General features: G+C 38.2%; 1 long non-coding RNA gene across 1 annotated transcript in view; it reads left to right on the forward strand.

The window, feature by feature from the left end:
* The first annotated feature begins 4,351 nt into the window (after positions 1 to 4,351).
* Positions 4,352 to 14,243, forward strand: part of LOC140361185 (uncharacterized) — a 143,362-nt gene continuing 133,470 nt past the window's right edge. The window contains exon 1 of the long non-coding RNA XR_011926958.1: positions 4,352 to 4,471. This is a non-coding gene — a long non-coding RNA (uncharacterized lncRNA). The remainder of the gene's footprint in view (positions 4,472 to 14,243) is intronic.

Genomic DNA, 14,243 nt, shown 5'->3' on the forward strand with positions numbered 1-14,243 from the left:
AATCTGGTATCTTTCTGTTCACGCCTGTGCTGGTTTTAGTAAGGATAAAGATGAAAATTCAAAGAGATAAAACAGTAAAGTTTGAAAGACATATTTGAATTCCATTGTTCTTTGTCTTCCAAATACAAAAGTTACTCTAAAAATCCACAAATTATTGTCATGACATGTCACCAAATATTTAAAAAAAAAACGTTGGTCCATGTGTTCAAATATGAGATAAATACGAAGTTATAAAATGAATACAAGAATCACATTCATTTCAGAGCAAAATTATATGTGTCTAAAGTTCTACAGGTCAAACAAGGTTTGCCTATGACAAAAACAAGATATATCTTCTTTTCAGAAGACTTTCTATTATCTAAATCATAATGTGTTTTACTTTCTTTTGTCACATACCTACACACAAAGAAAAAGAGTTAGCAAAGATTCAGGGTCAAGAGCTCTTCTTTTTCCATTAATTCCACAGTGGAAAAAACAAACAAAGTGTACTTGCTTGAAAATGTTACTAAAACTAAAAATTGTCAACATATTTAATATCGTATTTAAGATTTTACCAAAAAACAGAGATATTTGTCTCTAATTTCACAATTGTGTAGTTTATAATTGTACTTTTGTACTAATTGTTTGTTTTGTCAACGGAATATTTGAACAACCACTGTGTAAAATGTCTTCCTTGTGAGTCAAGTTCACTTGACTTATGGTTGTCAGAAGGATGAAAATAACAGGAAACTGAAACCTAAAGGCGTATAGGTAGACGACTGTTCTTTATGGATGAATGTCACCCATGTTTAAGAACTCAATACTATTTCATGTATTTTCAAAATTACCCCCAAACTTGGAGTCACAAACTATCACTTCCCAGCAAACCAAGTCATTTTAGAAGGGGTAAATTCAGAAGAAGCTGTCATGACCACTTTTAAGTATAAAACGTGTAGTAAAACATGATTTAGTATTAGTGTAATTCATAATACGTAGAATGAAAATATGTACACGTACATTATCTTAGTAAGTTCTCATGTCTTATATCTGACGAGTTGGCTTTGTCGGTATTATTTTCAATATGATTATTTTATGAAACAGGTTTATTGATAGTATATTATATAGATATAGATAGATGGATAGTTAGAGATTACAAACAATGGAGACAGTGCCATTTTAGGACGTCCAGTGAGAAGGAGACAGTGAGAGCTCAGGGCTGGTTCAGGGCTGGTTTGGGGCGAATAAAGTCACCATTATGCACTTAAAATGCCACTGAAGGATCTTATAGCTGTCCACTTTACAATCTCACACTTGTTTCTAGTCGAATTAAACGATGGTCTTTTATTGATTCGGGTCAGTTCCCTCAAAATATAGGTATATAAACAGCCTATAATGTGTTTATTCACCGAAAATGCAACTCTTTGTGATCAATTGTCTTGAACAATTTATTTATTGTTTATTTAAATGGATCCCATTAGCTGAAAGCAGTGCAATCAGCTAGTCTTCCTTGGTCCATTACAATTAAAAACAGATTACATTTCAAGTACAAAACCGATTACATTTCAATTGATGCTTAAAGGTGCTTTTCTGGTATGGCATTCAAATACTAATTTCACATTTCATCAAATAGGTCTTTTTATGGCTAAAAAATACCATAAAGAAGATATATTATGCTTTTTTTGTATTTAGAATTAAACTACAACATATTGATGAGCGTTATTTGACATTGTGTTCATTGTAAACCCTAAGAGACAAAAAAGCCAGAGACCAATGATAGAAAACTGTCCATGGACTTCCTGCTCAAAACTGCAGAACTGAGAAGCCCCGCCTCTTCATAGTGGTATTTTTCCATTGCAAGCAGCAGAGTGCAGTGCGTAGGGCATCAGGTGCTCCGAGGGGCACCCACCTGACCAGGCAGTATGGACTGAATGACACAATAGGCTATTTGTTCAGCAGCAGCACTGTTCTTTTTCAATTAAACAGGGAGCCATCAGTGGGCTTAGTCTGTTTCTAGTTTGTACCAATTCAAACTCAGACTCAAGTGTCGCCGCTCTTTCTCCATATGACATTTGAGATGCGCAGGGGCAGCTACAAGCCAGAGCTTCAGTAAACACAGACAGAACAGGGGCACAGCTGGCAACTTCATATTCACATTCTACGAACAACAAAAGGCAAAACTGTCTTGAGATGATGAGAATTGGCCTCATATTCAATTAGAAACCGTGAAAAAGAGAGAATGAAACAAGACATGTGATGCGTCAGCTGGGTGCGCCGCATGATGCGAAGCCAAAGTGGTTCAACTTCTTACAAAATGTCTAAATCATGTTTTTATAAGCGCAACATGTCAATAATTTGCCTGTAGTGTTTTCTAGAGCCTCGAGCTGTTCTGTAGAAGAGTAGGAGAAGGGCTTTGGGTGACGCTGGAGCAGGGGCGGCACTGTGGGGGCCCTCATAGTAAACCTAATGAGTAATGAGTTGCTAAGAATATCTAAAATGCACCAGAAAATGTAATGATTTTTTATTTTAAAACGTCTTGGTTGAGAGCCACTTAGGATTGTGATTGATTCAATATTTACAAAATAAATAATACATTTAGAAATAGTCAATAGTTAAGATTACATTACAGACATCAAACCCCTACGTACTTTTACACGTTCAAAGTGGGTTGGGGGCACCACTGAGTATTTCTGCTTATGGCACCCAAATGACTAGATAGTCCAGCAGATCACATTCCCTCCACTCGAAAAGCTACATAGCACACCTTTAAATTGAAACCACAACAGATTTATATCAGTCTGCTTTACGACAAATATAGATAGATTGTATACATGCAGGTTTAAGAGTTTAAAATATCCATTATGGCCTTCTGAGATGTTAATCCCTTGAAATGTTTCCCCTCGCCTTGCTTTTCTCCGTAAGTTCTTTTGTTAATTGCCAGCTCTTCTGTAGCCGAAGATATAAAACCCGCCTCTTTATTGGGACGCGGGCCAAGCTCCCTATAACTTCTACATTCTGACAAGCAACAGCACTCTCTCCCCTTTTCCCAATGCTTTATGCTTTTACAGAACACGCCATATTTTTTCATCACCACCCCAAGTGGATAAGAATGGCTGTAAATGTAGTTATCCTGTCTATTGAACCACACGCAAGCCCATAAAATATCCAGCATTGCACGGCGTTGTTTGTGTTTTTGCCGTAGATTTTCACACGTGTTATTCTCGACAAGCAGAAATGATGTTGATCGTCTTTCCTGTTTAGCCGTTTCAGTCCGTAAGCCCACCGTCGTTTTCACGCAACACTCTAAATGTACATGTCCTGCTAAACCAAATGGTATTGCCATGTCTGGTTAACTCCAATCTGCAGTGTTCTTCTAGGAGTATGTTAGAATTAAGTGGGCATGTCGTAGAACGCTAGGAGAGGTATGATTCTTGGCAAGCCACTATCATAATGAAAAAATAAACATAACAAATAATGGTGTTTGCCACTTGGCTGCTCTGCAATGTAAATGTGAAATTATCTCATTCTGGCATCCCTCTTTGACCAACCATCTTAGATATTTAGGTGTGGTCCTCCATAAAGAGCTATCAACTATTTTGGAGAAATATTTACTACTACTACTACTACTACTACTTTACTACTATAAAAATGATCTTGAACAATTTACTCTGATCCCATACTTAAGTCTAAATCAAAGGATTGAACCTATAAAAATGAATGTTTTGCCCAGATTTCTCTATCTGTTCCAGCATTTTCATCCACAACAGCTGTTTGATGAGTGGAATAAAACAATCTCAAGATTTGTATGGCAAGAAAAAAAGAAAGTATCCGATTCAAAACTGTTGAACAATTATCAAAACAAAAAGGAGTTTGGGTTTGCCTTGTCTGAAAAATTACTTTATTTTAGCTCAGATCAGAGCGTTGCTGTATTGGTGTGACCAAGAATATTAAGTGTAATGGAAAAAATACTAATGTGGAGGGGGTTCCTGTACAGGCCTTATATTGAGACTAATGTTGTGCCGGGGGTTCCTGTACATACAGGCATCACTGGCAGATGACGGTTGAGTCATTTGGAAGAAGTGGAGAATCTTTGGGTGAAAACTGTGCTTACGACCTGGAAGGAGCTGATCAAAAATACAAACTAAACAATGTTGTTAAAATCCTAAACTGATTGCTGTTAGGTGGGGAATTTTGATCATAACCCACAGATAAGAGATTTAAGCTCTGGACAAACACCAAAAGTATAAAGGTCTTTTACCAGATTGTAAAGGAGAATCATGTTGAAAGAATCCTTTGACTTGGAGAAATAGGACTTTGCAAATAAGGAGCTATTATAACCAAGAAAGTAATGACCATCATAGCCCTTTAACTAAAATATGCATTAATGCTTATAAATCTGAACTTTCAAGGGGAATAATATCTAAATTATACAAATTAATTAACAATGTGGGCATCCACTCTACTGATTACATTAAAGATGGATGGGAAAGAGAGGGTCACTTTGTTCTGGCTGAAGGAGAATGAGAAAATATATTTACATCTCAGTGAAGAAACACAAAATAACATTTTTCTTTATAACCCCATGTCAAAGCGCTCAATTATTCACAGGGAAATGCACTGTTGGAGAAACTGTAGCAGCCAGGAGCCAAATTACTTTCACATGTTTTGGGACTGTCCTGTTGTTCAAGAATTGGACCGAGATCAATAAAACCTTACAGACAATTTATGACATCACCATCATCAGAACTCTGTATTTGGGCCTCAGGACTCCTGCCATGGACACAATAAGCAGATATCTCTGGAGCATCCTCCTGGTTGCTGCGAAAAAGGCCCTCACAAAAAATGAAGGACACAAAATGCACTGACAATCAAGGACTGGACTAACATTACACATACGTAAAATGGAAAAGACGTTCTCTTTGGGTTTTGTGGGCCATGATTTTTTATGCCTACTGATTTTGTCTATTATCTCTGGTCTTGTTTTGCTTCACTGCATATGTTCTTTACTTATGGGTTTTAGATTTCTTAACTAATAGGACACAAATGGAGTACTGTCTTACCAGATCTGTTCCTCTGCTTCACCCGGCAGGGCTGTGTTCTGTCCCCTCTCCTGTTCATTCTTTACACCAACAGGTGCCGCAGCAGCAGGGAAGACAGATTTATACTAAAGTATGCAGATGACTCTGTCATTGTGAGCCTGCTACAAGGGAACGAAACGGGTCATGGTCCAGTTGTCCAGGATTTTTTAGATTAGTGTGACACGTCCTTTTTACAGATGAACATTTCCAAAACCAAAGACATGCATACAGATTTTAGGAAACTCCCTAGGAATAAGGAACTCACCTGCATAAAGGGTCAGACAGTGGAGTGTGTAGATCATTATAAATATCTTGGGACTATCATCGATAAGAAACTAAACTTTGAGGCAAACTGTGAAGCTGTGTATAAAAAGGGGAACCAGCGTTTGCATTGCCTGAGGAAACTGTAATCTTTCCACATAGACAGAAAGATGCTCACCATGTTCTACCGCTGCTTTATTGAATCGGTCATCTCCTTCAGCCTGGTGTCTTGGTTCAGCAACCTACCCCTAAAAAATAAGAACTCCCTCAACCAAATTGTGAGGTGGGCTAGTAGGCTGATTGGAGAGCCACAGCTGAACCCAGAATCCCTCCTCACTAGGCAGCTACAGAGGCTAGTTGTAGAAGACGGATCCCATCCACCAAATGGTGAATTTCAGCTTCTTCCATCAGGCCGCAGGTACATAATGCCTGTATGCAAAACTGAGAGATACAGGGGTAGTTTTGTTCCCTCAGATATTAAAATACTAAATAGACTATACTATATAATACTATAGACTACAAATGGTCAGACTACACACTAATGTATTAACTTATGGACAGTACAGCCTTCTTAATCTATTTATTTATTTATTCTGGGCTAGTGTTTTGTATCTATGATGGCTTTTACTCTGTATTTTTTCCGCTGTATTTTGACACTAATAACTGTTTGTATACTTGTTATCCATGTCTCTATGTCTCTGTTATGTCACTGTCCGTTTTCTGTCACTATCATTAATGTTGTCTATGTGTGTGTGAGCAGCCCACCCTTTTTTACCTGCAACCAAATCCACCCTCAGGTACAAATAAAGTTACCTTACCTTACCTTTTTCGTTATAAATTTGGAAAAAAAGGAAAAAACACAAAAAAGAGCCGGAGCTTCTCTCTTTTTATCCATTCACGCTGACACACCCCCTCGACCCAAACTCAGAATCAGAAAAGTGTTTCTTGCCATTTGTCGATGAACAACAATTCACAAACATAGGAACTTGTCCTGGAGGTTCGGTGCAACACAGAAAACAAACATTGAACACTTTATACAAAAACGGCATGATATGTACATACTGAGTAAAATATAAAGTGATGTACTGCCATAGAAGTGAACAGTGCACCAAAAGCACCTAAACTTGCTTAAAGACCCTCAATGCTGCTCAGTCCTTGGTTGCCGGGACAACGAGTTTAAATTCCACCGTTTTGTGTCTTTTACTTTTTATTTGTAGAATAAATACAATTGGATCGGAGAAGATTCCATGCCAAATTATTCTTGTTAAAATGTACACATAAAATGGACGGAGAGACATTTTGAATCGATATAGGCTTCAGTGTTAAAAACCCGTTATCCTTTTTTTTTACTATTTATGTGTTAGGCCTACACATAAAACAACTAAAACAAACATAAAAACGTTTTCATGCTGTGGAGGGTGGAGAGGATCTAGACCTGAAGATCACGAACGAAACTAAGTAAACTGTAACAATTAAGAACATCGTCTGTGTTTCTAGTTCCGTGAAACATTTACCTACTGTATTTCAGCAAACTCAGAGGTCCTCGGGTAATTTTAGACGAATGCCGTCCGTGGTTCGGACTATTTTTGTTCAAAATGTCTCCGAGTCCATTTTCCGCCTAAGTCTGAACTAGATTAATATTATTGATTCGCAGCGTAACCTTCGCCAATCCAATTACAGTTTTTTCTACAATTAAAAGTAAAAACAACACAACACAAACTACGATTAAACTATAACCCCTGAAAGTAGTTGGCAAATGAGGACCAAGCAGCTCCTTTGGGATAGTTTGGAGGCTTTAAGAGCAAAGTTTGAGGCTTTGACTGAGGAAATCTGATCGGCATTTTGATCGCTGATCGTAACAACATGGTCACAGGTAACGCTTCACAAAGCTACAAACAAACTATGGAAAAATACCACTATGAAGAGGCGGGGGCCTCTTCATAGTGGTATTTTTCCATAGCAAGCAGCAGAGTGCAGTGCGTAGGGCATCAGGTGCTCCGAGGGGCACCCACCTGACCAGACAGTATGGACTGAATGACACAATAGGCTATTTGTTCAGCAGTACTGTTCTTTTGCAATTAAACAGGGAGCCATCAGTGGGCTTAGTCTGTTTCTAGTTTGTACCTATTCAAACATCTCACACTAAGCACAGGTAACGCTTCACAAAGCTAAAAACAAACCTAAAATAGTTGAAAATAGAAAAAAACACTGGCAACATGGATGAATTCAAAGCTTTGTATCATATTTCTTGTGTTCGCTAGTCCATCAATAAAAACGAGAGAATTACTGACACGCTGACAAAAAAAACACAAACCAATTTTACAGACGTCCCTAGGTAAAACTAATCCCGTCCGAATAGCGCAATTAATTAACATTCGCATGGGACAAAAACTACCCGAGGACCTCTGAGTTTTTTGAATTATAGTTGTTATACACATTGTTACAGACATGGACGAATCTCACGATACAGCGATGTCCATAATTATTTCAATTTACCTGAGGTCCCAAGGTAAAACCAATCCGAATAGTGTCTAATAATACACTATTCCCTTGCCTTATGTTGTGAATTTACCTACTTGCACCCTCTGCCATTGTGTTTTGAAATGATCTCTGCTTGTGGTCACTGTGCACCACACTAGCTCATCTATTATGGCTTAAAAAAGTGTGGTCTGGCTAAACCCTTGTTAGCGCACAATATGGAGGGTGTGCAGCGCTTCCTCACACAAATGGTCACCCTGAGAGACGCTGGCATTTAATCTGTCCCCCTTTCCCAACTTCCAATTTGCCTTTTGGCCCAAAAAAAGCTCCTCCAACTTTCTTTCCAAGCTGGTGATGAAGCTTCTCCACGCTCTTCTCCTTCCTGGACCGCGATCAAATGAGGAGCCTCGGAAGTTTGAGTGTGCGCTGGAAAACCCTCCACTACCAGTTTTACACATAATTTGTTCCATTTTTAGCTTCTTGTGCCTTCCTTTATTGCAATGGCGGTTAGATGTAGAATGCAAACTGAATTTATTACATATGATATTGAAGATAAACTCTATTGGGAAAAAAAGGCTTTGAAATGAATAGTGCATCTGCTTTATGAGTTTAGATGATCTTTTATATTCCGTAGTATTTGCATGAAACTTCTTGTCTTTGTCACACCATTGTTCTTGGCATTCTTACAATTTTATGTATGACAAAAACAATTAAGCTAGTTGTCAAAAGTCAACTGTCTTTTTAATAATGCCATTCTACATTCTCCACTCCGAGCCCGAACCAGTTTATTTTCCACCCAAGTGTAGATTAAGATTCACAAATAAGAGAACTTCAAAACCCACACCAAACACAGCCGTATGGGCTACAATTACCACAAAGACTTCAGCGGAACAAGTAATGAAGGAAACGCCGGCCATCTGTTGAAAGAGAAATGATCAAGTTTACTCTCTAATTATACTATATGGCTGTATGAGCTAACAGCATATCTACAGCATGCATATGTCGCACTGCAGAAAAAAGAATTGCTACTATCATGACGTTTAAAATGAGATCTAAGTTTCACTTTAAACCCAGAGCCTCAAACCAGACCATAAACAACTAAACGTCCAATGAAACAATCTTACTTGTCCCATGAAGCAATGCAATACAACTATCATAGTTAAAACAAAACAAATATTCTTTCTGTTTGACTAAAACTACCTATATAACCCGCAACTATTTTCCCACACGTTGAACCCTGTGGTCATTACAACGGTGCATCTAATTTATAGATTTATTATAGAATTTATAGGCACTCTAGCAGGAAGCGCAAGGGTTTGACAGACTGTAGAAGAAGACGTCAGGGGACACATCGTGTTTACTACATTTGAAGCTTTTTGCACATACTTATATTCTCGGAGAAATGAGTCTAATGAGGACGTGAATCTAGACGACATGCCGTTTAAAACCTGCCGCACTGAAATTAATTCTTGTCCAGACCTGACTCAAAAGACAAAATATGCATCACTACCATGGACCAAGAAGAATTTGTTGGCAAAAGTCAAATAATGTCAGATAACCCTTTCAGCAGACCACTCTTCGAAGCCATTCTTTGAACAATAACTGCTAACCCTTTAAAGATTTTGATCCCTCGATTACTTCTTTACCAACCCTCCCGCCCTCACCTGCCAGAAAGTGATTAGAAGTCGTCCGTCCCAGGAGCGGACCCTCACCTAATGTGCTGATGATGAGAAAGGCAAGTGTATTTGGGGCATTAAGTTAATTAGTAGCCAGTGATTTCCCAGAGGAAGGCGAGAGGAAACGCGCGGTTAGCCTGCTGGAGCTGTATTAGCATCATGTGTCATTATAACTGGGGAGATGCTAATTAAAGGTACGGAGAGGGAGAGGAGACGACGTCAACCACTCTGCCGCTACTTCAATTACAACTAAAACGGTGTCAGGCGTAGCTGGGTGTTCTAAATGACCAGGCAGTAGCTTCAAATTGCCGTAGCATTGTCAGAAAACCAATGCGTTGTATGAGAAACACGCAGCACACTAATGGAGGAGCAGGCCAAATCATCTCCAAGCTAATATTAGTGAGCATTGTAGCGTTAAGGTAAAATGTCAGTGCTTGGATATTGTTGTTGTTTTGAGAAGTATGGCTTGAATTTGAGGGTTAAATGTTGATCTGTTGTGGTGGTTCGGGTACGTTAGGAGTTAGACATGCCAGATTTTAAGAGAGAAAGAGCAATTTTACCTAGAACAAGCTACACTAAGAAAAATGAGACTGAAAAAGAAGCAAATCAAAATAAAAAGTGTTTTATTTAAGGCTGTGGCTGGAGAGCCGCGGCGCGGTCAAAATGGCCGCGCAGTTTCAGGGACCGCGGCATTTCCCTTATAGCCCATTATAGTCTCATGGCTAACCCTAACCCTAACCCTAACCCTTACCTTAACCCTAACCCTAACCCTAACCCTAACCCTAACCCTAACCCTAACCCTAACCTTAACCTTAACCTTAACCTTAACCCTAACCTTAACCCGGCGCGGTCTAAAACGGCGCTAAAACGTGGTCAAATAGCGGTGCAGTTTCAGGAGCCGTGGTGCGCGGCCGGCACAAAAATAACAGACACTCCCTTTCTTTAAATGCATGCTATCTTGTTTAATGCATCAATAATGTCACGCAGATTTTCTTTTAATTACATTTGTTGATTTGGCAGTCTAGTCCCTCATTCATCCAAAAGTGATCTATCGTAGAAAAGGTTTCAAAGGTGGACACTGTTTTAATGTTTTGCTCATTGTTCAACGTATTTATCTAAAACGACTTGAAGGTGCACTATACGGTTTCTGGTGGCGTCAGTCCTATGCCCGAGTCTTATGAACATTTTATTGCTTTGCCCGGAATATTCCACAGTATAAGTATAAAGTTGTCTGTTAATTATTCAATTACAGGCATTTTTATTGGCCAAAAATGTAACAGCTTTTCTCCATGGACATTTTGTGCCAATTTGTGTAACATTCCAGGCAAAACAATACAATTTCCATGGAAAAAAGGTGTATGACCCTTTATGACCAAACATCGTACACAATGTTCTTGCTTGACAATAGACATTTTATTGATAGCCTATTCGAAACAGCAGAACTTATTATACAAGAATACTCAAACATGCGTGAATCTATCATTGATGTTTTCTTTAACAGCTTTGTCAGAAATGACTGAGAAGAAAGGTCTCCATGCACTCCTATCTAAGTGGCTCCTTCTGTATCAGTGGTTAATGTGGGACTAAAAGCAGAATCAAATCACATTAAAAAAAAAAAAAAAACAGACAGCGCAAAGTGCTGTACAGACGTCAGCACAAAATAAAATAATAGTAAAAGCTTTTCTCTCTGGAATCAACTGCCAAAGAGGAAAAGTGCATAAGTTACTTTGCAGTTCAAAAGTGCAAAAGTAAAGCCCCGCCTCCTCTGGTCCTAAGCCTGGTCCTCGGGACAATAGGAGCTGCCGGTCTGGAAGTGGGGCTGGAAAAAATCGACTCAATATGAAGGGGCCATGCCATTGAGACTTCATAAGAACAATCATAAGAACTTAAATGCATTCTAAAATGTACAAGGAGCCAGAGCAGGGGTTTAAGGGCAGGTGTGATGTGGTTATTGCGCTTCATTCCGGTGAAAAGGCCCTGCAGATGGCGCTCTCACCCCCATTTCACATCGGACTGTTCTGTCCAATAAAGTCAGTAAATAAGCCACACATTTTTTTATGTAATTTAAATTTAAATGATAGAAGGTATTTGCATAAACACAGCAAGACATTCATTATATCATATAGTTCAATATTTCAGTACTTATTTTTCTCTTTCTTTATCCTTCAAATTGAGTTGGCGGACTAGATGGCAACATACTGAAAATTCCATGGTAATTAGTGCATTTTAAATATATAGCCTGTAGTATTTTTTTTTTTCCACCAGTCATTTTGACCAACAAAGTAAATAAAATAAAGTTAAAGGTGTGCTATGCAACATTTCTGTTGGATTATTCTGTTTACTAAAATGTTCCACCATTGCTTTGGCTGTTGAATTGATGTCAGATCTGTGGAAAGGCGACCCTGGATCACTCACAGTAAGAATGCATGTGTTTCAATGTATTTTTGAGCAAGACAAAAATAAAGGTGTAATACCATATTGAGGAACATTTCAGGCAAAGCAATAACATTTCCATGGAGACAAGCAGGGGGCAGACTACCCCTCAGAAATGTTTCAAAGTGCACCTTGATATGTGACTAATCCAATGTATATCATGTTAAATTGTGTAGACCTCAACCTTTCACAAAACATCTTTCAAATGCACAGCTTTTATGCATTATCTCGCACTTCATTTTTGTTTTGGTCTCGGCACATTTTGGAGACGGGAAAGTCAGCTCTTTTCCATATTGTGAAGTTGACGGCTCGTCACCTCTTGGCGTGTAATGGAAAGGATGACTGATCTGTAATTTGCTCTGGAAAGATTTCAGAAGGGAATCCTTAATAAGAGGCAACATTTTCAAATATCAGGCCTGATTACTCAGCGTTCAGTCCAATCCTTTAGTACAGCCACTTTACGGCTGTGTGCCTCCACTGCAGCATGGCAGGTGGGAACCAAGTCTAAGAGGTGTTTGTTGTATATATTATGGAGATTTGTGCAAGTACTGTTTAAATAGCACTAGTAAGCAGCTATAACTTCAGTAAGTGAAACAGTAGCTGTAGATGCCGCATTGCATCCCTAGTGATCATATGGTTAGGATAGACTCGGGATGCTTTTCTAGGCCAGGCAAAGTGCATCAGTTTTTAGTTTAAAAAAAAATATATATATATATATATATATATTCAATTTCTATTTCAATTTTTCAAGAACATAAAACAGAACACAACCAGCGAGTGAAAACCAAAACATAAAGAACACAAGTAGCACTAAACGCTGAAAGAAACATACTTATTTTGGATGGTTAAAGCACCAAAACTGTGTAAAAAAACATCTGTCCTTACTGTTAGAGGGCTCGCATCTCCACAAACTTTGCCTGGAAGAGCCACCTCTTGCTTGTTTCCATGGAATTGGACCCACATATTTTAGAATGAGTATCAAAAGAGTGTACTTTGTCCACATGTGACACCATTTGAAATTCTAAGCGAAGGCAAAGCTAATATTGATTTATTTGATACAAAATAATGTATTTTCACAACAACAACGACTGTGTGTAATTTCAGAGCTCTGGGTCCGAGTATATTGAAATAGTGCATATTTGAATATTTGTGTGCTTGATTGTATAATTGTGCACAAATATATCCAAACGTTGTACTTTAATAAAGACAAACTACATTCCTTCATACATGTAAGTGTAACATTTTCAATTTATTCTGCCAAAAAATTATGAAATAAGACTTGGTGACATCCCCCGTTTCCCCTCCAGGCGCTGACATTGTAATTAGCATATGTATTCCCTGCACCGTTGTGCAAAGCTTCCCATGCGCCCCCTGGAGGCCTTACCTGGTAGTGTCAAACATCTTTGTGAAGTTTAAGGAGCACTATATTATTCTAGTGCTGCTTTAAGTCAAATCATAACACAACTGTAACATTCCACATTATAAGATAAATCTCCACAGACTGAAGCATTGTTTTAACTTCCTATTCCCATGGAATCATGCACATGACTTTCCCCCTCCAGAAGGCGACATACTGTGCATTTATGATACAGGTTATTAATGCCCTGGTGGGTGTTGGTTTGTTGTTTTGTTATTTCCACAACTAGAAAAAAATATACTGAGAAACTGCTCATTAGGAACAATATTTTTAGTTTTTCACCATGTTATGTTTCATATTGCATTTCATATGTATTTGGGACATCAAAAACTGAAAAATGGACAGGTTTGAATTTCTTGTTTTGATTTGTTAACATATTAGAGACAAATAAACTTACAGGGGGGATTTTAGATATATGTGTAAACATTACCTAACAGAAAATTGGCGTAAAAATTCAAATTTCACAAAATATTTTGGAATTAAAACTTTAATAAATTAGGAAAACAACAAAAGTTTTCAGTACGATCAGTCAATATTTTTATTTATTTATTTCAGACAGAAGGTGATCCATAATAAAAGGAGACAAAGTATAAAAAACACAAAAGTCAAATGAAAATGAAAATTGGATTGATGATGTGGAGTGTCTGCCCTGTGCTCTGTGTATCTGCATGAGCTCATTAGAGGGTTGGTCAGTGTCATTATAATGGCATTTTCACACACCTCCCGGAGTAACAATATCTTGTTTAGTACCTGATTATAAAGTTGGGTGTGTGCAGACATGTGCAGGAGCTACTTTAAGAGCTGGTCTTTATGTCTCTATGGGAGAAAATGTGTTGAAAACTGCCTTTGAAATTACAATGTTCCATAGAAATCAATGTACTTCATTTGATAAAATTGAATAATAAAACAACTTAAGGTGCAGAT

Source organism: Eucyclogobius newberryi, unplaced genomic scaffold, assembly GCF_026437365.1.
Source record: "Eucyclogobius newberryi isolate DKJ021-1_F unplaced genomic scaffold, fEucNew1.0.hap1 SCAF_15, whole genome shotgun sequence".
In the NCBI taxonomy this organism is placed as follows: domain Eukaryota; kingdom Metazoa; phylum Chordata; class Actinopteri; order Gobiiformes; family Gobiidae; genus Eucyclogobius; species Eucyclogobius newberryi.